Source organism: Schistocerca piceifrons, chromosome 5 (genome assembly GCF_021461385.2).
Source record: "Schistocerca piceifrons isolate TAMUIC-IGC-003096 chromosome 5, iqSchPice1.1, whole genome shotgun sequence".
Classification (NCBI taxonomy): Eukaryota; Metazoa; Arthropoda; class Insecta; order Orthoptera; family Acrididae; genus Schistocerca; species Schistocerca piceifrons.
The window spans coordinates 429327873-429350024 of NC_060142.1; the positions used below are offsets into that span (position 1 = coordinate 429327873).

General features: G+C 38.3%; 1 pseudogene; it reads right to left on the minus strand.

Annotated features, from left to right (window-relative positions):
* The window catches only part of LOC124799059, a 162169-nt pseudogene that overhangs the window by 105952 nt on the left and 34065 nt on the right, over nucleotides 1-22152 (minus strand).

Sequence of the window (22152 nt, forward strand, 5' to 3'; positions counted from 1 at the left end):
CAATCGGATGGACCCCCCTTTTGTCAGTGTTAAAAATCTGAAATTGCCGATGCTTTATCATTTTTTCTTCGGCATGGCAAAGGCTTTCGTAATCTCCGTCAGATAAAACTTCGCGCGAACAACTAGCTCGTGGCAATTTAATGTTTGAGTTACTCACACAAGTCGGTATTGTGTGCGAATGTGCAGTAACTGGCTCTACCGACGCTGCCAACTTCTGCTGCTGGCCGGTATTCATTTGTTCTGAGCCTTGTTGTGAAACGCGTATCGACTCTTCTATCGTTTGTTTCCAATGCTCGAAATCAGCCCCTAACTGCTGTCGCACTTCCTCAAGTCCTTTCGCAAACAAATTCTCTTCCTGTTTGCCACATAGACTCTGGAATGCTGCTTTAACATTTTGCTCAACGTTTTCACACATTAGCCTTTTGTTTTCTAATGTGATTTTGGATAATTTACCCGTTAGTACATTAATTTGGTGGTCTATAACGTCTTGACGTTCGGTCAGATGTTCAACACTTTCCTTTAGGTTCGTCTGCGTACGTGCCAATTCAGGAAGTTGCGCAATTGCACATGACATGGCATCTTGCTTTTGTACTAATTGCGGAACCATTTCCACCTGTTCCCGTACGGTATCTATCTTAATAGCCACATACTCCTTCATTTCTACACGTACGCGTTGAGTAGATTCCTCACATTGAGCTTTAACCAATTCTATTTGTGCAGTTAATTTTCGTTCTGTCTCTTCGGCCTGATCTTTAAGTTCCTTTGTCTTCGCCTCTATCCGCTGCTCTAATTCGGAAAAACTGTCGTGTAACTGCTGCTTAATCTCAGCTTTCAGATTTTCCTGCCCCTCATTAACCGAGGCGAACTTCGCGTTAATGTCAATTTTTAGATTTTCTTGCCCCTCAGTAAGTGAGGCTAATTTCGTATTCATATTATTCATGGTCTCAGTTAACATCTGCATCTGCCCCATGATAATGACCAATGGATCTAATCCATGTTGCGTACTTGCTGTTACATCTCCAGCCGTGTCTACTGGGCGTTCTACTGCGCTATCTGTCGCGATCGGTTCTACAACACTTCTTACTACCTCATTATCATCAGTGCTAACAGCTGAAGGCTGTTGCATGTTGCTCTGCTCTGCTTGACTCATCTTAAACATTGCCCTAGTTAAAACCATATAAATGTTCTACAGTCAATATGTATATATCTCCCTTCACACAAGAATACTTCTGTGGCTACTTTCTTATAGTACTTATACAGGTAAATGCAACTAGGGCAGGTCAATCAATCTACATCTGGCATGAGCACAATTAGTAAATGTTCAAATCTACGTCTACTTCCTCAATACTAGCAAGCTTTAATATCAAATTATAGATCTGGCCTTTATTCTGCGCCCAGCGTGCTGCTTTTATTTGTCGATCCAACTAATTTGCCTGTGAGTATTTCTTCTCTTTTCCAAGTTAACTTGTCTCGTCGTAGTTCACATGAAACAGAGAACAAAATTATTTTAACAACGTCCAAAAACGTGTCCTGTCACGGATTGGCCATTATAATGAATTCTACTCTGTAAATGATGAAAGTCTATATGAATGCAGCTTGCCGCTAACTTGGTGTAATGTTTTGTCTGTACAGAAGTGTATCTGTCGCCTTTATCGCTCTTCCACCCTCACACATAAATCGGTACAATAAAGTCAGGGCTTCGTGTTTTCTTATTAGGCTGATCCGTGAAAAGACAGACAAACAATTATGCTAATGGAGGATTCTGAGTAATTTCTCGGATTTCATTCATTCGCTCTCTCTCTCTCTCTCTCTCTCTCTGTCCTTTATCTGTGTACAATTTAACTATATTATTTACGTGAAATCAGCCTAGTAGAATCTCTAGTGGAGCCCTTCGTCTTAATATTCAGCGGCTGGCTTGCTAGAAAAGATCTTTACATTTGTTATTATTATTAAGCGCTGCATTCAGTTGGGAAAATCGATCGTTTGAACAATTCATTCAGTTTACAACAGATCTAAAATTTCAGATGTGGACGAAGCCTTTTTGGACGATTTATAAAAACTCAGAGATTGCAGGCTCTCTTCGTCACAGCTGAAACTTCCCAATTAATTACAGGGCCCAGACAATCATCAGTGATTCAGACAGAGAACTCATTCATCATTCACTCTAGAATAAAATGGTCACGAACCTTATTTCTGAGGAAAATTGTATATTGAATCCATTTTCGTACATGTTCCGTTTTCTGGTGGTTCCAAGTCTCATGTAATTTTCTTTTACAGGTTTTTTTTTTCTCTTTTTATCTATCACGCTAGCGGCACAAACTTTCGTAGCTCGCTTTAGCGCGAAGAAGAGTAAATAAAATCTCCTTTAGCAATCCGACAATCTTCCAACCGATACTTCCGAAGCTGTTCCTCTCTCTCTCTATAATAACCATGGAGCATACATATCTGTATCTCTGTTGTTCCAAAGAATAAACGTACTAGAAAAATACCTTGGCGTTGACGAGCTGTCGGCGCATATATTACTAGAAAATCTGATCAGATACTTTTCAAACGTAAATAAATGTGGATGATTTGATCGACCATTATTAATTATTGCGTGGTAGAGGGTAATTTTCCGTGGGGAGATTACAAGTTGCACAACTGAAGTGATATTCCATAGGCACGCAGTTTGGTTAGAGGACGCTTATGAGGAACAGTGTCGAAAGCCTTCTGGAAATCTTAAAATATGGTATCAATCTGACATCCTATTCAGTAGCACTCTTTACTTAATAATTATAAAGAGCTAGTTGTGTTTCACAAGAACGTTATTTTCTGAATCTGTGCTGACTATGTGTCAAGAAATCATTTTCTACAAGTTACTTCATAATATTTTAACACAGTATATGTTCCAAAATCCTACTGCAAATTGACATTAGTGATATGGGGCTGTAATTCAGCGGAATACTCCTACTTCCGTTTTTGGGTATTGGAGTGAATTGAGCACTTTTCTAGTCTTTGGGTATGGATCATTCTGCTTGTGAGTGGTTGTATATAATTGCTAAATATGGAGCTATTGTATCAGCATACTTTGAAAGGAACCTGACTGGTATACAATCTGGACCACAGGCCTTGCCTTTATTAAGTGATTTAAACTGCTTTGCTACACTGAGGATATCTGCTTCTATGTTTCTCATCTTGGCATTTGTTCTTGACTGGTAATGAGTCACTTGAAGCATTAAACAGTGCAGTTGCATCAGATACCTGCCAATGACTTAGTTAATTACTAATACCTTGTAGATAAGTGCCTCATTGCAGAACTAAGCTGCTATCTCAGGATCTGAGTCATTTACTTGCATGGATTGTAAATTTTTTCTCACCTAGTTAGCTCTTTAATTTACATTACTGCTGCTCCATTAGATGTATGGCAACACAACTTATGACTGTATTAGCTGAAGCAGTAATAAAGGAATAGGCATGGACTTGGAATTGTGAAATAACAATGGAATGTTGCAAGATAATGTTTTTTGTAAATAGTGTGCTCTATACATAGCTGCACTCACTCAGGGGTTAATCAAATAAAACTATATGGTTCAAGAGACCTTTTCAAGTCTCGGCCATCTACAATGTTTATATGCAGGATGAAGTGATGAATGAAAATTTGTATCAAGGCCGAGATTCAAATCCAGATCTCCTGCTCACTAAATAGATGCACTAACCACTACACCACGCAAAAATAGTGGCTTTGCACAACTGTGCGGACTACCCTAGCATGCCTCTCTTCTGGTTCCAAATTCACTTTCACACCTCAGCCCACTTTGTATTCCCCCTAATCTTGAGCAGCATTGCACAGGCTGCCTAACTGTATTGTAATCACACCACAGCATTGAATGAAAGGGGGCTCTGCCTAAACCTCAGGCCTAAGTGCTTTAATCAAATGAAACTATAGGTTCCAGAGATCTTTCCAAGTTTCAAACATCTGTGATGTATATCTGTGGGCTGAAGCAATGAATGGGAATTTGTATAGGGCCAGGATTCAAATCCAGGTCTACTTCTCACTAGGCACATGTGCTAATCACTATGCCACCCTGGCACAGTGATTTTGCACAACTGCATGGACTACCCTAGCATGCCTCCCTCCTTAATCCAAATTCACATCCATGCCTCAGCTCACTTGGTATTCTCCCTAAATTTGAGCAGCACTGCAAAGGCTCTCCAAGTGTATTCGAATAGGTCCTCAGCATCAGACAAAAGTGGGGATTCTGCCTGAAACCCAGGCATAGATGCTTTAATGTGGTGGTGGATGCAAGTTCAATATAGTTCAGCTAATTTCGATGAAATATTTATAATACAAATGAACCTTACTCATGAATTAATCTATCTACTAGCCAAAACCAAATCAAAATCCTTACAGTAGATCCTGAAAGCAGTCATGATAGACAAACAGTAGTTAGCAGGAAACATCAAATTACATATAAAGACAAAAGAAGATTTGCTACAGATTAAAAAAAATTCTTTATGTCTGAAATAATTTTCTTGTTTATCCCATCATTTTCTGGATTTACATGAATCTGATTAAGTAACTTGCCAACTATTCAATTATCGGTTTTGGTTTTTTGATGGAACTACATTTCTATGGACTTGTACATGTCCATTTGCTATATGTGTTGTCTTCAGTACTCGTAGTTTAGCTCTGATTTCAGACCATTGTTATAACTGAATTTGAATGCCCTACAACATAAAGCACTGTTCATTGCTTATTTATGGGCCTAAATTGAGGTGAAATGCTGCCTGAAGAGCTGTCCATGTTTATAGGACATCTGTGTACTTTGTGTCTTGGAATACTGTCAGGTTTTCTTTAAATCAATCTATGAAATCATGAAATCTGAACAATATTTGTACAAACTGCAATAAATATGTGATCAAAACTGCAACACTAACAAAGCACTTTCAACTCAACATTTCCTAAGACCTAATTTATCAAAAGTTTCACCCTTTTTTTTTGGCTCTAACATTCTGACATAGGACGTTCAGCACATGCTTCAAAGGTAAACAATAAAACTTAAGGAAGTCTAACTAGCTCCTAGTGAAGCATTACAACAGATTTTATTAACCTTCTGCAGCAGTCACCATAGGTGCCTGCAAAAATTTTTCAAGGGCGGGGGAGGGGTAACTCTAAAATTGTCATTTTTGATATAGATATGTGGTCAATTTTGACAAGTTCAAACCACAAGAGCTAATTTTTATAGGTGATGCGTAAACCTTATAATATTGTAGAGAATTGACATTTGTCCACTCAATACAGGAATGAAATCTCTGTACCTCAAATTCCAGGGATTGCGGCAAGTGTGCTTCTCTGGCCCTTCCCCTGCAGATATCTATGGCAGGCACTAAAACATCCATATTGTAAATGGGCAAGTATCATAAAAATATCTGTTCTACCACAAAAATAATGGTGACAAGGTCTGAAAATTGAGGCTGTATTGTTTTGCACATATAAAGTAGTATTCCAGAGCAGTGCTTCATAATAACAGCTAATAACTCACCTGATACTGACCATCTAACAAGGTGAGAGAGTTCTCTGCATCTGGGGTATGCACTGCAGCATATCGAATGGCAATAGGAATTGCTTTCTGAAGGTATGCCAAAGCTTGTGACAGAACATCTACTCGACCAGCAGACAATGTTCCAAATGATGCTCCTAGAATTATATTTTTGGTACCACACATTAATATTAAGAGTTTCATTTTTTTAGCTACATTTTGTTAATTGCTTTAAAATTAAGTATTTCTTTGGTCTTCACAAGTAATACAAACCTAGCCTCTTATTAGGGTCTTTAAACTGACTGACATAATTTCCTTCTGGAGTCACATCCCCTGTCTTATTTAGAAGGTTTTCGCGAGGTATCCTTATCTATTGAATAACACAAAACCATTGTCAACTCCATTCAGTCCAACCTTTTCTCCCATATCACCAACAATAACACCAGCATATGGCTGAAGGGTTGCTGGATTCCTTAAGGGAACAACAAATGCGTGTAGACCATGGTCTGTTTTATCTGGTGTAATAAGTCTTGCAAATGTAACTGCATGTGTGGCACTTTTTCCTGCAGAAGAAAGTCATTCATAGGTTTATCACAATTCACATATTTTCAGAGTTTCAGTATATTACCATACTCAAAACAGAGAGAAGAATTTATCATTATCAAAAAATTTTAAATATTTATGTTCAATGAAATTAACTAAATTTATAAAATTGGAACAGTTCTGACAGAAATGCAAAAACACAAGTAACAAATTTCGTAATTTGGTATCAGATGTGTTCAGAAGTTAAAATAAGAAAATATTACTAGTAATCTTTTCTTATTTTAACTTCTCTAAGACTGAGTGGTCAGTGTGCCTGACTGCTGTGCAGAAGGCCTGGGTTCAATCCCCAATACTGGGAAGGATGTTTCCTTGGTGAGGGGAATGGGATCCATTCAGCCTTGTGATGCCAGCTGAGGAGCTACCTGAATAAGACTTGAGATACTTCCTTCTATGGATTAACTTTACGTATTGCCAACATAATGTGTGCCTTCTTTCCCCTTAACTTTACATCACCTCCATGACTTACTTTATGTATTTCCTTAATTGTTTAATGCCAAGTATTTTATTTTGTCAAATATTCTGTTCTTGTTTAAACCAAGCCATTTTTATCATACCATCAACATATGCATATGTTTTATTTGCTTTAGATGTGTTTCAGCACCCTTTCCTCCTCCCTCCCCGACTTCCCTCTGCTCTTTCTTTTCCCACACCTCCATTCTGTTAACAGTTTACTTTGTAACTTAGATTCCTTCATAGCTACATTTCCTCATGTTTCAGTAAGTTTCATATGCTTAATATAAGCATTCATGTTTCATTATGTACCTGTATACATCTATAGTTTTGTAACTTTCTTTTTCTGATGTATACTCATCCTGTTTCAATACAACGCTTGGAGTTCCATTTGCCAACCCCTAATACATGGTAGAACTGTAATATACTGGATTATTTATTGTTAAATACATGCTAAACACATACTTATTCACTTTGTACTGCCATATTAAACCTTACAGAATTTCAGTGCCTTACTCTGCACTTCGTTATTGTACATTCTCCTTCACACAATAATTGATGACTGTTGGGTTCTTTGACAGGTAGGACATATTCTTTTGTAATAAAGCTATGTTCTGAGAGATTTTCATGAATTGTTGCCTGTTATAAGATTGTCATGGAGCTTACAGGACATTATACTTCATGTTGGTGCACTTTGTACATTTCATTAAATTAGAGAGTTTAATTCCCTTTTAGAATTATTGTTTGTTTTCAATTGTATAGTCTGGTACTTAACTTCCAAATTATCAACAGATTACATACTTTATAATGGTAACAATAATAATAATAATAATAATAATAATAATAATAATAACAAAACAATAACAAAAGAAAGAAAAAACCCTCTGCACTCTGTTGTATGTATGTTCATTGGTTGTTACTTTTCATGTCTAATTTTATGATGAATCATTATATTGAGGTATTTGTACTAATATATTTACCTCTTTACTTGAATGTATTATTTATGTGCTATCATTTCAAATATTTGATTTTGCATGTTACCTTCTCATTTTTATTATAATTCTCTTATGTTGTTTTATTAATGCCAACAAGTATCTCATTGTATGTTTATATTATTTTATATCATTTGCACATTTAATTGTATATATCTGTTCATTTATATATTGTATATATTTTAACAACTTTTATTGATGTTACTTTGTTGTTACAATATCATTGATACTTATATACAGGACCAATACTATATTATACATTTACTCATTTCTGATTTACAGGGACCTGTAGATCATACTAATGAGGTTTCAATACCAGTATAATAATTTTAAAAAAAATTAGGAAGAATTACAGCTGTTGGTATCTTTTTTCTATGAATTATTGATCAGCCACAACCCCACATCAACATCTATATGATGGATCTACAAGAACTAAATGAGAAGAAGTGATCCCAAGCTTTGAAAAGCTGACAAAACCTAAGAGAGTGGTGAGCTGATCACAAGCCACTCTATACTGCATCCATAATAGAGGATGACATGTGGTCATCTGGATTTTTTTTTTTTTTTTTTTTTTTTCAGTTGTGCCTTTTTGCTCCTGGCATTTAAGCCGTGAGCTCCAATGGCTTGTGATGCACTGTCATTTGCCTCTTGTACCACAACTCTCCCAAGTTGAATAAATAATAAACAGACAGTCTTCTGTCTTATCATTCCTTTTTCTGTTCTTTCTTCTTAGTTCTGAAAGTCAGTGAAATGTCACTTTTTATACTATTTAAAAATATAACTAAGTTAAGTTATGTTTAGTAATATACCCATCTTCTTCAGCAGCTATAGCTGTATATATTGAAATAATCAGCAACCAATTGTATAAAAGGAACTTAATATCTTAACTGGCTTCAGGCACTTAGTGCCCTTCATCAGAAGGTTATAACTATTTGCATTACTAGTGAGTGTCAACAACAAAATTCATGCAGCGTATTGCTGTGCCCATGTGGTTCATAGCACCTGTACAAGAATGGTATAAAGAAACCAAACAACAAGAACAGACATCATGCCCAAACTAATAATAATAAACTTAAAAATAATGATGTACCAATAATCAAACCAAACATGGGCAGTGATTATGTATAAAAAGGACTATGTGGAAAAAACAGAGAAGTTTTTTAATGTTTACCACATTATGCTAACAAATAGTAATTTGGTGAAGCTTGTAACAACGAAATTAGGGAAGCAGTTAATACTAGCGGCACCTGTTTCACACAAAAGATAAACATAAACTTATTTACATGATTCCTAGAACTCCTTCACTAAGAGCACAAGTAAAGATTCATAAATGACACTGGTTCATTAGATCAGTTGTTAATCCTATGGACACAGCTACTTATCAGCTATGTAAAAAACTAAAAGTTTTATTAGACAAGTTTTATAAATATGAAAACTTTTACACATTCAAAAATCCTAAGGGATATGGTGATGCTCTTAGCAACAATAAACAACTCAACAACTCAATCTTAGAATCATTTGTTATTGAAAATTGGTATACCAAAGTACCTGTTGTGGAAACCAAATCACTGAAATTAATTTTAAAACACAAGTGACAAAATAGATGAATTTGTTAGTTTATTGCACACTGCACTTAGATACAATATTTTCTCCTTCAATAATAAACCATATCAAGAAGAAGAAGGATTAGCTATGGGCAACTGTCAAGGTGGGTGTATGGCCAATAACTTCATTAACATCAAACATCTTGGAAAACAAATTTTTTAATCAGTTCCCTAACATTGGTAAAAATAAAATCTTCTATAAAAGATACATTGATGATATCTTTTTAAAAACCAAGGATTACCTGCCAACATAGCACACATCCAGGAAACTTTAAAGAGCCTCCATAATAATATCAACTTCACCTATGAATTACAAGATGATACAGTAGTATTAATTGCTTAGATTTGTCCATCAAAATCAAAGACAATAACATTTCCGTTGATATCTTTAGGAAACCTACTACTACTGTTGCTTTTGTTTGCAGTACCTCTTGTTATCCAGAAAGTCATAAAATTAGCTATTTCAACTCTGTGACTGACAGACTTTTCAGATTCCACTCTCTATTGATGCTGTTCAGAAACAGTTGCCAAATTTGGAATATGTGACAGCTAACAATGGCATTGATCCCAATTTAATACAGAAATTATTTAAACAAAGAACACTTACATCTGTGGTGCCGATGAGGTCAACACTAGCATCGATCTAAGTATAGTCTTCGAACTAAACTAAGATTATCTTTGGGCGAAACCGCCATGTTAGTTCTCTGTAAGCCTTGTTTGTGTAAAGAGGTGAATAAATGAACTATTGCAATGGGAGTATTGTTTGGTGTAACTGACCCGAACTTCTCCCTCACTGGTGACCGCATGTTGTAATGTCTTCCGTTTTCGCCATTTTACTGTGTCCGCAGCCTCCGCATCAGTTATGTTCGCGTGTATTACTTCGACACAGCATTCGAACAATGACTTCGGCCCATGCCTAACGCCGGATTTTGTGATTGACATGCATTGTGTTGCGGGCGAAGTACACCCACCATGACTGCAACACGATGCCTCTCACTTGACGATAACGCCAATTTCGCTGGATGTTTTCGAGCCTGCAACAATAAGTGAGGCTAGGAGTGTGCATGACTCTGGCTATCTGACGCCTTTGTTCCCACCACATGTGCCCTCCCTCATCGACGGCGCAGTCACCTCTTACGGATCTCTGTGCAGTGCAGGACCAATGCCGATTTCTGCAAATGCTTCGTTGGACAACCTACCACCGCCAGGACAACGATTTGCCATGCGCAATTCGTGCAGAACCACGTGGATTCCTGCCACATGGCTGGAACTGCTTTGTTCACAGGTCTACCTCCTCAGCATCCGACCATGCCTGCGCCTGCCTTGGTTAAGCATCAGCACATGCCTTCCTGCTTCAATACCTCGGCTTGCAACAGGAACAATAACTTGTTATTTGTGCCTGACCTCCATCTCCATCCCACTGCTACACCTCAGTGTTTCGTGCCATGACATTCACACATTCCGTCTGACATTCAACATCATTTTCCGCACTGTGCTTCTGGACAGCCGGCACCAGTCGAGCTTCCGCTACCATTCTCGGCACATCCTGGTGCCTCATCTGCATCGCTCTTCCGCGACACGTCAATCCGAACACAACTGCAACGTGTTGAGCTTCCGCAACCACAATTGACACATTACGGTGTCTCACCCACGTCGCCCTTCCGCGTTGCAACAGATCATGCTCAACAACAACGCGTCACCTTCACGCTGCCACCCGACCAGCCGTCATCGCCACATCCCTGGGAGGTGCACTCTCCTGGAATACTACAGTAACAACAGCTTGTTTCAGGCAGTGCCCCAATGAATTCAACTCAACCTGTTGTTCCGAACATTGTACAACACATGCCGATGCTGCCGCTGTTTAATCCCGACAGAGCAACAACCTGGTTCAAAATTGTGGACAAAGTGTTCAACCATTACAAACTTGATGAGTCAGCCTGGTTTCTGTGCCTTATCACCCACCTGCACGACCAGGAGGACTTGATAGCTGACCCGACGTCCCAGATTCATCTACCCGGTACACTCTAGCCAAAGAGGCAGTTCTACGTCAGCTTGCACGCTCAACTGAGGCAGCAATACGGCAAGTGCTCCACGTTTAGCAACTAGGCAACGATAAACCTTCCCAGCTTTGGAGACGGCTACGTGCCCTGGTCAGCACTGATCTACTCTCAGATACAGCTCTCCTTGCCATCTGATCAGATAAACTATCTCCTCACATCCACTTTGCTCTGGCTCAGAGGCCTCCCGAACCTGTAAAGCAAACAGTGACAATTGCTGAAAAGCTACATGATGCAACACTGCTTAATTTCGCCAGCCACTGCCTACCTGACAAGTCTCAGGTTCAGGCTCATCGTCCTGTGGCTGGACGGGGCTGGGGCCGCACTGTGCCGACCGTTCCGCTCTCTACGGAAAGCAGTAAACAAACTACTGGGACGTCACTGGCTCCACCCACCGTCATGCCCCCTCCTGCAACAGAGCCTGCTGCGACCACCAAACCTCAGCCACCGCCACTGGCAACGAACGTCCTGCAGGAAATGCAAACGCACCACCCATACTGTTACTTCCACACATGGTTTGGTGAGGCGGCACGGAACTGCAGACCACCCTGCTACTTCCCAAATGCCTCCTGCACACAACATGACAGGCACCCCCAGAGCTACATTCTGTCCGGGAACGACTGGATAATTGTGGACGAGTTTACATTAAAGACATTTCGTCAGGATACCCTTTCCTAGTGGACACAGGTGCTGATGTTTCACTGCTGCCCACATCCTTAGCGTCGTCGAACATCCGCCCTCATCATACTTCACTGCAAGCCGTGAATTCAACCAAACTACAATGCTCGGGTTCAACTTCACACGTCGTCTCACTCTCCGCAAACTGCAAACTCGAGTGGACTATTTTAGTGTGTGAAATTGACGTACCTATACTAGGCATTGACCTCTTGCGACACCACAAACTTTCACTGGACCTAGTGCAAAACGCCATGTTTCATCACCCGTCCAAGACTCCCTTCTCCTTGTGCTACTTGACATTCGTGTGATCTATAAGGAAGACATCAAAGACACAATAGCCAAGTTCATATACGGCCAGAACATAGTTCTCCCTGGTGAACTTGCGAGCCCTTCTGCTTCTCTCCCTCGGTCTGACTTCCCTTCCTTCATTGACAACGTCAGACACCACTTCATCAACCTCCACATCCCTCCGCCCACCAGCCATTCCCGCCCTAAGGTTCACGTCCTGAAATCTCTGGACAATTGTGAGTATGTCATGCTCCGAGATGACACTGTCCGTGCTCCCCTCCAACCTCCATATACTGACCAATACCGAGTTCTCTGGCTCTCAGCCAACACCTATGACATCCAGATAAAAGATTCAGCTGTTCAGTCTCTCTCAACAGACTCAAACCTGCTCATGTCGAGCCCACTTCTACCCCCCTTCAGGCCACGACCATGCCACTCACTGTCATGGCTCACGACGCTCCAACCACTCCCTCCACATCAGAATTACACACTCGGTCGTGTGACTTCCAGCTCCAATCGTCGAGCTCTTCTCCGACCTCGCCCTCTACTCCGGTCTCACGCACTCCGTCGAGTGATCAAATGCTCCCCACGTCGAGTTTACCTACAATCATGCCCTTGTCGCTGGGCCCTTCTCTGGTCCCTTCGACCTCTCCCCCATCGCCTGCCTTGCCCTGTTGAGGTTTCTCACGCCTCCCCATCTTGAACGTGCCCTCGCTTGAGTGTTTGTGCCTGTCCCCCTGGACATAATCAACGACATCTCTATAATACTACATGATGACACACTGTTTGTTGTGTGTTTCCCTTCATCTGGTGCTCATGACACAACCTCCGCCATTCCCTGCCACCTGGTGAAATGTGTTCCCCTGTCGCCCGACGTCGACCTGGGCATACTTCGTGTGTTCGCCACGCCCACCGGAGACATCGTTGTCATCACTCCATTCCACCCGCAACCAGCCGGCTTCCCTGTCGCCGCATGACCAGCACACCCAGTACGACGCCCGGCGCACTTCAACGACTTCCAGGTTCGGTGGCCGAACCTTCCTTCATGACATCTACCAACACAGCTCCCCGACAACACTGTCGAGCTGACCGTGGTCCACCTCCAGTGGACCACCCCTTCCGATGGCATAGTCACCCCCCCCCCCCCCCCCCCAGCCTCTCTAGAGTACTCCGAACTGCAGGGGGGGGAGGGGGGGGGCTATGGGGCGCCAATGAGGTCGACATCAGCATCGATCTGAGTATCGTCTTCGAACTAAACTAAGATTATCTTTGGGCGAAACCGCCATGTTAGTTCTGTGTAAGCCTTGCTTGTGTAAAGAGGTGAATAAATGAACTATTGCAATGGGAGTATTGTTTGGTGTAACCGACTCGAACTTCTCCCTCACATCTAAACCCATTACTTCACTCCACAATATAGAGAAACAAAATTATATGCCTGTTCCTTTTCTAGGCAATATTTCTTATCAAATCAACACTCTGTTTAACAGTGTGGTATCACAGCAACCTTTTGTACTAAGAATAAAACCAGTCAGTTACTTGTTCACAATGAGCGACCAATAAGTAATGTATGAAATAAATCTGGCTTTTATCAAATGAACCACAAAAGCTGTCCAGCCAGATATGTTGGCTAAACTGGAAGAGCATTTAAAATTATAATCCATAACTACTTTTCCAATAAAAAGGAGAAAATCCGTATAGATCAACTTTTGCCCAGAACCTCATAGATGAAAACATAGAACTCTGACTATTGTAGCTTAGACTTTTTATGTTGGTGATATTTGTCTAATAATTATATATATGGAAGAAAAAATGGTTTGTTAATCATAACTGATAGTATTTTCCCAGTAATGGGCAAGAAACAGTATGACAGTGACTGCAGTTGTAAGAAAATACTACAGTGTATGCACAATGTGACATGATGAACCAAAGCTATATGTGGCAGATTTATGGACTTGGTGTAAAGGCTAGGTAAAGGTGTGATCTTAAAAGTATCTATCTTTAACATAACACCATCATAAAGAGTAACATCTAAGGTCTTTAGATATGATAAACATGATGAGCTATAGACTACATATGTTTTTAAAGTGAGAGACAGAATTTTTGCCCATCACTTTCCTTTGGAATGAGAAATATGTAGAACTGCTGATAGTCACACTGTTGGCAGAACTACACATTTCATGTCCTGGAGGAAAGAACTGACTAAAAATTCTCTCATAATTTATTAGTTTTCTCAACTGAAGTTTCCTTTGACACAACTATATATATATATATGCTCAGCCAATTGTGACCACATGCTCCTATAAAAGGAAGGAAGGAAGATTAGGATTTAATATCTCATTGGTGTCAAGTCATTGGAGACAGTGTGCAGAATCAGATTGGCGAAAAGATGGGGATGGAAGTTGGCAGTATCCCTGTCAAACCAACAACCCCAGAAATTGCTTTAACTGATTTAGGGAAACTACAGGAAACCTAAATCTGGACAGTTGGCCAGGGACTGGAAATCCAATATGCTAACCACTATGCCACCTTGCTCACATATGGCCTTATAGAACTGCAACATATGTACACTGTCAATTCCCCTAGAACTGTAGCTGAAGAATTTGAGGTTGTGTAAAGCTTTTTTCTTCAGTTCCACCTTCAAGTCTGTCATATAATTATCCCAACTAGCTAAATTTCTGATAAATTAGGGGCATGAAAACATCTATTTTTTCAGTTAAGGGCCCATTCTGCCACCTGTACTTAAGGTAAGTGAAAAATACTTACAACTGACACAGATAAGGTTTATTTGGAAAGAATCTAAGAGGAGTGTCTGTCATCCACTCCTCCACCCTCCTAATTGTCTGTTGTCACTTAATAGTTATTATTCTTATAAAGAGGGAATAAGAACAAAGCAATTCACTGAGTTGACTGTACTGCACTTCCACCATAAATTTCATGCTATTCATTAGTGCTGGTTATGGAGCAGTGTCTCTGGAAGTGGAGCTTTCTTGCTATTCAAATTGAAGCCTTCTAAGTAGTTACTGTTCAGCAGGGAGACAGGGAATTTCAGACTGTTTGTCTTCTGGTCCCAGGGTAGTGATACTTCCTTGAATCCCAAATATAGCTTAGCCATCTATCTCACTGTAGGTACTTCTTAATACACTTAAGATCTTGATATACTGTTTTGACTTTGGTAAAAAGTCACTATGGTCTCATCAAACAGTATCTTACTGTAACTTTTCCGGCCACTGAGATGCGTGTATCAAATTTGTACTGCAACAGAGCCAGATGAGGCTATGCTGCTTGTTCTTATACCCCTGCTGACATCAATATAATTTTGCTGTTTATCCTTAACTTGTTAATAGTACATACAAAATAATTACACAAAACAGCTAATTTCTTACTCATGCTTTATTTCTTTAAAATTTGTTATTCATTGTATAGTCTCCAGACTACTGATAGTAGCAGTACATTTGATATTTATGGAAATATTTTCTTCAAAGAAATATTTATGATTTACAATGCATCACAGTTTTGTAGCCTGGATTTTTCTGGTTCCAAAGAGAATACTCCACACTAAAACTTAAATTTTTTCAATAAATTTTAATGGCTATTTTACATCTTATGAGAATTTACTCTCAGATCGCAAAATAATTTGGTTGTATGTGAATTACCAGGACATATTTGAATATGGACTGCATGAGGGGCTGAGGCACATGGCAGTTTCCACATCGGTCAGGATAGTACCTGCCTATCAGAGACTTGCATCTGATGCGCTGCTCTCAAGGTGCACTGATGGAAAGATACAAAATGCACAGTGTTATTTGGTCCAAGTGTAACCTCCCCCTCCTCCGCACAAAAAGCCTTTTGAGGCTTGTAGAAACATTTTCTCAGTTCCATGTGGAAGTTTTGAAGACTGAAGAAAGGAGGAGTCCCAACAATCCTTTATCACCATTCCAGAAGAACATCTGCTCATCTAGAGATCAACAACAGATCAAGTAGTCCACAAGATGCTGTCTGGAGAAGGAAAAATTCAACTAAAGGCTACGCTGATCTCGAACAAGCCTTACAGGTGCAGCAAGGGATAATGTGTGGTGTTGGTGAACTTTAATGAGCATGTGTCTTGTATTAGCATTCATTTTTAAATAACATTTTAAATCAGTTTTTCCATAATTCAGTGTGGTTTCAGTTCTGTGAGACTGCAGACGTATGTGCAAGTTGCGTTTGCATGAATGTGTGTGTGTCTACTGCTGACAAAGGCCTTAAAGGCTGAAAGCAATAATTGTGTGAATCTTTTTGTTGTGCCTATTGCGACTCAGCATCTCCGCTATATGGTGAGTAGCAACTTTCCTTTTCTGGTATTGTTACATTCCATCCTGGATTTTCCATTCTTTGATATCCATAATTTTTGTTTTCCTAAGTTCAGTGCCAACATTTTTATCCTGAATATTCACCAGTCTCAATGAAATGTTTGCAGGAAGTATTCCTGAGGTATCTGCATACAGTAGAAGAAGAATGGGTAGCTTTGAGAGATGAAATAGTGAAGGTAGCAGACGATCAAGTAGGTAAATAGATGAGGTCTAATAGAAATCCTTGGGTAACGGAGGAGATATTGAATTTAACTGACGAAAGGAGAAAATATAAAAATGCAGTAAATGAAGCAGGCAAAAAGGAATACAAATGTCTCAAAAATGAGAGTGATAGGAAGTGCAAAATGGCTAAGCGGGGATAGCTAGAGGACAAATGTAAGGATATAGAGACACATATCACTAGGGGTAAGATAGATACTGCCTACAGGAAAATTAAAGAGACCCAGCTCTAAGCAAAGAAGGGAAAGCAGAAAGGTGGAAGGAGTATATAGAGGGTCTATACAAGGGCTATGTTCTTGAGGACAATATTATAGAAATGGAAGAGAATGTAGATGAAGATGAAATAGGAGATAGAAAACTGCGTGAAGAGTTTGACAGAGCACTGAAAGACCTAAGTCGAAACAAGGCCCCAGAAGTAGACAATATTCCATTAGAACTACTGACAGCCTTGGTAGAGCCAGGCCTAACAAAACTCTACCTTCTAGTGAGCAAGATGTATGAGACAGGCAAAATACCCTTAGACTTCAAGAAGAATATAATAATTCCAAGAAAGCAGGTGTTGACAGATGTGAAAATTACCGAACTATCAGTTTAATAAGCCGCAGCTGCAAAATATTGACATGAATTCTTTACAGATGAATGGAAAAACTGGTAGAAGCTGACCTCAGGGAATATCAGTTTAGATTCCATAGAAATGTTGGAACACGTGAGGCAATACTGACCCTATGACTTATCTTAATAAATAGATTAAGGAAAGGCAAACCTACGTTTCTAGCATTTGTAGACCTCGAGAAAACTTTAGACAATGTTGACTGGAAAACTCTCTTTCAAATTCTGAAGGTGGCAGGGGTAAACTACAGGGAGCGACAGGCTATTTACAATTTGCACAGAAACCAGATGGCAGTTATAAGAGTCAAGGGGCAAGAAAGGGAAGCAGTGGTTGGGGAGGGAGTGAGACAGGGTTGTAGCCTATCCTCAATGTTATTCAATCTGTATGAGCAAGCAGTGAAAGAAACAAAAGAATAATTCGGAGTAGGAATTAAAATCCATGGAGAAGAAATAAAAACTTTAAGGTTCACTGATGACATTGTAATTCTATTAGAGACAGCAAAGGACCTGAAAGAGCAGCTGAATGGAATGCACAGTGTCTTGAAAGGAGGATGTAATATGAACATCAACAAAAGCAAAACGAGGGTAATGGAATGTAGTCAAATTAAATCGGGTGATGCTGTGGGAATTAGATTAGGAAATGAGACCCTTAAAGTAGTAAAGGAGTTTTGCTATTTGGGGAACAAAATAACTGATGATGGTTGAAGTAGAGAGGATATAAAATGTAGACTGGCAATGGCAAGGAAAACGTTTCTGAAGAAGAGAAATTTGTTAACATCAAGTATAGATTCAAGTGCCAGGAAGTCGTTTCTGAAAGTATTTGTATGGTGTGTAGCCATGTATGGAAGTGAAAGGTGGACAATAAATAGTTTAGACAAGAAGAGAATAGAAGCTTTCAAAATGTGGTGCTACAGGAGAATGCCGAAGATTAGATGGGTAGATCACATAACTAATGAGGAGGTACTGAATAGAATTGGAGAGAAGAGAAATTTGTGGCACAACTTGACTAGAAGAAGTGATTGGTTGGTAGGGCATATTCTGAGGCATCAAGGAATCACCAATTTAGTATTGGAGGGCAACGTGGAGGGTAAAAATCGTAGAGGGAGACCAAGAGATGAATACACTTAACAGATTCAGAAGGATGTAGGTTGCAGTGGGTACTGGGAGATGAAGAGCCTTGCACAGGATAGTGTAGCATGGAGAGCTGCATCGAACCGTCTCCGGACTGAAGACCACAACAACAACATCTGCATGCTTCTATGTATTAATATTATCCAAAATGCACCAATAATTAAAGAAAATTTTAGCTTGAAACTTGAAGTACTACTGAAAGTAAATTAATAACATTTCTCATAAAATGAATGAAGAGAATTGTTGAACAGTGTCTTATGAATGTATCAAAAAAATCTGGAATGTGAAAATTGAGGTCTGGGTATCAAAAGCTGATTTTCTAAAATACTATTAAAATCATATCAAAAATTCAGAACTCACAAACCAAAGAAGTTCTGGCATTCAAAGCTTGGGTATTACTACGTCTTTATATGACAGCCATGATTTTGAAATTTTGGTTGAAACTGACAAAGCAGAAGAAAAGTTAAATTTTTGAGTCGAGTCTCCTCTTAAACTAATGAAACTAATTATCTCGTATAACCATTTCACTTCTTTGATGTTTTCAAAATGTAATAACAAATTTTTATTTTTAATCATACACATATCTATAAATAGTCATGATAAACAATGACTAATTAGTCCATGCTAATTAGTTAAAATGAGAACATCTTTGTGAATTATGCAGTGGCCAGTAGATTGTAAATCTACATTGGTGAATAGGCAATATTCAACAAAAATGTAATTTGCTTTGCAAGAAATATTCTGTAGTGAGCTGCAACCTGTACAACTGCTATCTGGGAACTAACTGTCTGCATGAACACATGTAATTTACAGTTCACTAATATCATGTATACAGTCTCAATTTAGACAAACAGGTACATTTTGCATCCAAGTTTGTCTTCAGAGAACTGTGTGATATAGTGACTATGAACATAACTGTCTACCTGTTCCAAATACTTAGGCTATTGCTTGTAACAAAGCTGATCATCAGACAAGCAAAACTGATTATAAAAAAAGAAAAAGAAAATTAATTAGTGCAGTGTGGTGCACATTATTTGACATATGTTCTTCAGATCATTCAATTGCTGGAAAACAAACATCATTAAGCAACCATGAGCTGAAATGTAGCAAAATGGAGGTACACAATAAGAATCTACTGATACCACATCCGACAACAGTTTATGTTACGGTACCAAATATTCTGAAAACTGACTTCTGAAGAACACAATCCATATGTGAGGTATATGTGATTTTTGTAACACCAAACAACAATGAAGATTGTACATCAGAATGTACAGTCATTAACAAACAAAGTTGATGAAATAAATATACTCCTCAATAGTGAATGGAAAGATGTTTAAGTTTAACGTTTTCATGAGCACTGGTTACAAAACGAGTATTTTCAATACTTAAGAATATTGCAATTTAAACTTGCAAACTGCTTTTGAAGAATCGAAGCAAAACACGGGGGAACTTGTATATATGTAAAATAAAAGTTAGATGATAAGAGTATAGCCTTTGTTTCAAAACTTGGTTGTGAAAGAGACTTTGAAATCTCAACTGTTGAATTAATATCTGAAAAAACTATTATTTTATGTGTGTATAGATCTCCTGTTAGCAACATAAGTGCTTTTTTAAAAAAAACTGGACCATGCTTTAGGCAAACTTAAGACAACTGGAAAAACAGTGGTACTATCTGAAGATTTTAATATTGACTTTCTGAGCCATAGCCCTCACAGGGAATAGTTATTAAATATTGTAAAAGCCTACAGTCTTTGTCTGATGTTAGCTCTCCAACACATGTAACAAAAACTAGTGTCACTCTCCTTGATCAGGTATGTGTAAACATGGACAAGTGTACATCAGAAAACTTTGATACCGGCTGTAGCGAGCTCCATTTGCAATTACTAACCATACCTGTAAATCACTTTTCGACCAGTGTACAAAATATTAACCATAAAAGGATTTATAGTAGGAAATATATTGAATACTTCCAATATCTAATCAGCGAACAATCTTTGAGAGAAGTATGTGATACCTCTATTACCAACGAAAAGATGGAAAATTTTTTGAACATTTTCAAGCACAACTTTAACATAGCTTTTCCACAAAGAAAAGTGATTTCCAAAAGCACAGATGGATTCAAAAACTGGATTACATCAGGCATTAGAGTATCTTGTAAAAAGAAGTGGGAACTTTTTCTGCAGTCATAAAACTGACAGCAGTCCAGAATTTCTTAGTTATTTCAAAAAATACAAGGTTGTTTTGAAATGTCTCATAAAAGAGGCAAAAATTAAGGAAAATGACAAATATATTATGAAGTCATCCAATAAAACTAAGTCCATGCGGAAAGCTGTGCACGATCTTACGGCGAAGAAGACAACCCACAAAAATATTGTGATATCACATGATGGCAAGAATGTCACTGACCCTAGGGCAGTTGCAAACAGTTTCAATTTTTATCATGCAACTGTTTCTGGAAAATTAGTGAAGGAAAAATTTGGTAATCCACCTAATACAACATGGAAAGAACTTTCATCTATTGAAATAAATAATATACCCATGTTCATCAGTCCAATAGGCACAACAGGGCTCCTAAATACCATTAATTCAATGAAGAGTAATTATTCAACTGGTATTGATGATATTCCAGATTATATTATAAAAATAACAGCAAGACAAATAATTTCACTTTTATTGGACATATGCAATTCATCCTTATCATGTGGTGTCTTACCACTGCAACTGAAAATGTATACTGAGAAAAGAAAACCTTTTTCCTCAAAACAAAAGAGTCCATGATTACAGTACCAGGTCAGACAGTGACATACATGTTAATCATTGTAACACTACATTATGCCAAAACGGTGTGTATCATGCAGGAACAAAACTATACAACAGATTACCAAGATGTACAAAACCTCTTCCTGAACTACAGAGCTTTAAAAAGTCAGTGACAGCCTACCTTCTGAAAAACTGCTACTATTCAATCTCACAGAATCTTATGCAAGAAAAAATGTAATTTGTATTTTTAATTGTAGAAGTAAGTAATAAATATACACTATTTTTTTAAAAAATTGTAATTATTAACTGTATAAAACCACTTTGTTTTAAAAATTTAAATAACATATGTTTGACATTCGAAAAACCAATAGATAAAAAGGTTTTCTGTCCAATGTCCTGTGTACAATATATGTACTGAAAAAGAGATTTATATGGACAAATAAACAAATGTATACAATATTTTAAAATAGTTTTGACTTACAAATGATGTTATTTTTCAAATGTGCTAATTACAAAATCTATGATGTAAATAGGATAACGTAAACATTACATTTATGTAAGCTTGTTGTAAAGAGATTAGGAACAGGACTTTTTGGCAGAGTGTAGAGTGTAATGTCTACCATAATTTTCACATTATCAACATTAAATACATCATAGTTATCCTAAAACATTATGTAAAAGGAAGACATCGTTAGTGGAAAGAAACTTACTCAATTAAATCTCTTTTACTTGGAATTTCATTGGAATTACTATCGCAAAAAGTTATTTATGTAATTTTGTAGCTAATGGCATATTTGGTTTTATGTAATCAATTAACTTTAAATTGTACATTGCAGAAAGTCTCACTTAATCAGTGTTTGTATTCAAATCTGATTATTTTAAACCTGTTG